This window comes from Cebus imitator, unplaced genomic scaffold (genome assembly GCF_001604975.1).
Source record: "Cebus imitator isolate Cc_AM_T3 unplaced genomic scaffold, Cebus_imitator-1.0 Scaffold22, whole genome shotgun sequence".
In the NCBI taxonomy this organism is placed as follows: domain Eukaryota; kingdom Metazoa; phylum Chordata; class Mammalia; order Primates; family Cebidae; genus Cebus; species Cebus imitator.
In genome coordinates, this window is record NW_016107337.1 from 8,739,651 (window position 1) to 8,742,642 (window position 2,992).

Sequence of the window (2,992 nt, forward strand, 5' to 3'; positions counted from 1 at the left end):
AAAAAAAAAAAAAAAGAAAAAAAGAAAAGAAAAAAAGAAGAAAAAGAAACTGGTAGGTATAAAGAGTTGGAATATATTAAATGTATACCTTGAGCATAACATATTCTCATTGAAGGAGTAATGTGGAAAAAAACAACTGCTTGGAAGCACAGGGATATAACAAGATCCTTGATTCTAATAATACTCATCATAGACTTACACCTTAGGTTATTTTGAGATTCCAATTCATGTGAATGACATGGCATGGGAGCTCCCACACAAGCTATTAATATTTCTGAAACGTATAACATAAACAAAAACCTCTCAGGATAATCACACGCAAAGCCTTGAAGACAAGCAAGCAAAAATAGAAAAACACCATAAGAAACACTCAATATGATGAATAGCTATCAAATGCAAATGATGGCAAGTTAGGGTCTAGAAATTACAGAAAAGTTAATAATATAGGGATTGTACAAAGTGAAAAAGATTTAAAGTGATTAAAGCAAAAAGAGGAAGTGTTACATAAATCCATATTTTAAAAACAAACATTAAAAAGAAGTGAAGTAGTATGGTTCTAATTTTTAAGAACTGAAATACAAAATAATTTTAATAAAAAAATCTTAGCAGATAAAACAGCCTATATAGAAACAACTAAAAAGAAATTTAGTTAACTGAAAAATAAATTAAAAAATTACTTAGAATGCAACAAAGCAGGAAGAGAAATAAAAATTATTTAAAACAGTAGTGAAGCTGAGAGGCAGGGAAAATAAAACTATGAGTTCCAATACACATTTAATAGGACTTTTAATATAAAAGAATAGAGAAAATGGAAAGAGGCATATTAAAAAAAAAAACCTTAACATTTTACGAATACTTGAAAAAAAGCACAGTTTTCCTTGAAGATAAATAAATAAACAAACACACATTGAGACCCACTGCAGTAAAACTATAAAAGAAAGAATAAAAGGAAAACACATCTCAAAGGAAATCATAGAGAAAACACATGTTACCTTTGAAGGAACATGTGAATGTATTTGGTTCTCACTTTTGCATTGTTAAAAATAAGACTGCCAGTAAACAGCAATAAAAACCTGAAATCAACAGAATTACATCTTTGATGTACTAAGATAAAATAAACATCAATGCAAATATCAATATCCAATCTATCATCTAAAAGTGAGAACAAAATACATGTAATTTTAAAAAAGCAAGCGTGAAAATTATACTATTAGCAGTCTTGTTAATACAGGTATTTATGTTAAAATTCCATGTATAGTCACTAATGTCAACAGCATTTAACTTTTACGTGAGTAGACAGGTAGTAAGAAAAAATTAATATTTTCAGTCATCAGAAATCCATTGGCAGTTAAGGACTGTAAAAAGTAGCAAATTCATAACCTTAAAATTGGAATAAATTACAAAATTTATGATAAAAATAGATTAAAAATATGATAAAGGGAAAAATTCACACTCAAAATAGGAAATGTTTAAGAAAATTTGCTCAATAATCAGAAAACAAGAAGATAATAAATGCGTAGAAATACAAAAATTTTGAATAAGATAATTAAGCTCACTCCAATGGGCCAGAGTAGTACTCAATGCCCAACAATTAATCAATATTTTTTCTTGCATTACATATGACACATTTCTAAATATTGGTCATGTACTACATCAAACAGCCTTACCATAAAATTCTATAGAGTCGTGGGCAAACATCACATTTCACATAAATATGACATACATCCTGTTTTTGTATATAATAAAATTAAATTGAAATCAAAAGGATAAAAAGCAAACAAAAACAAACATTTGTAAATTAACAAAGATATTTCTAAATAACACATCATTCTAGAAAAAAATCATAATAAATATTTAAAACTATAAACCTTTGAAATGATAAAAAATACTACTTGTCAAAATATTTGGGTAAGCTCAATTGTCATTTGATGGAAAATATATACCTTTAAACAATAATATTAGAAAAGAAATGCAGAAAAGGAGAAAGACCAAAATTCAATTAACTAACTATCTAAAGTTCAACAGTTAAAAAACAAAAGTCTAAGAAAGTAAAAAATATCAAATCAGGCCAATGCAGTGGCTCATGCCTATTATACCAGCACTTTGAAAGGCCGAGGCTGGTGGATCACCTGAGGTCAGGAGTTCTAGACCAGCCTGGTCAACATGCTGAAACCCCATTTTTACTAAAAATACAAAAGTAGCTGGATGTGGTGGTGGGCACCTACAGTCCCAGCTACTTGGGAGGCTGAGGCAGGAGAATCACTTGAACCTGGGAGGGGGAGGTTGCAGTGAGCCGAGATAGTGCCACTGCAATCCAGCCTGGGTGATAGAGCAAGACTCCATCTCAAGAAAAAGAAAAAAAAGAAAAAAGAAAAAAAAACAAATCAATGAAAGGAACAAACATTAATAAAATGAGGGGAAAAAAAAGAAATAGTGTAATCCAAAAAACCAGTGGCCAGGGAAAGCTCCATACCTACATACCTGAAAGATGGTATTTGAAATTCATACTAATAACAACAAATTCAACTCTGAAATATATTCTACATATAAGGCAAATCAGTAAGAAATTGGAGAAAACATGTATACAGACAATTCACAAAAGAGAAATTCAGAACAAAATACATACTTGCCTGAAGAGGAGGAGGACAGCAGTATCGGTAATTTGTTTGAGCCTCACTTATAATTTAAAATTATGTCCAATTAAAAAGTGAATCAAAAGGCAAAGTTCAGCAGAAAGATCCAGAAAGACGGAGAAGAAAAAGTATTCACTGGATTTAGTCATCTAGAGGTCAAGGGAGATGTCTTCCAGAGCACTCCAGAAGCTAAAAATCACTCTGGTGTACATTGAGAAATGAGTGAGAAAAAAGAAAATAAAGACAGAGTAAGTAATGGCTTTCCTCAATAGTTTAAATAATCCAGGATGAGAAGAGATAACTGAAATTGGATGCATGCTCAACTTAAAATTTGTTTGTTTGTTTGTTTGCTTTTTCAG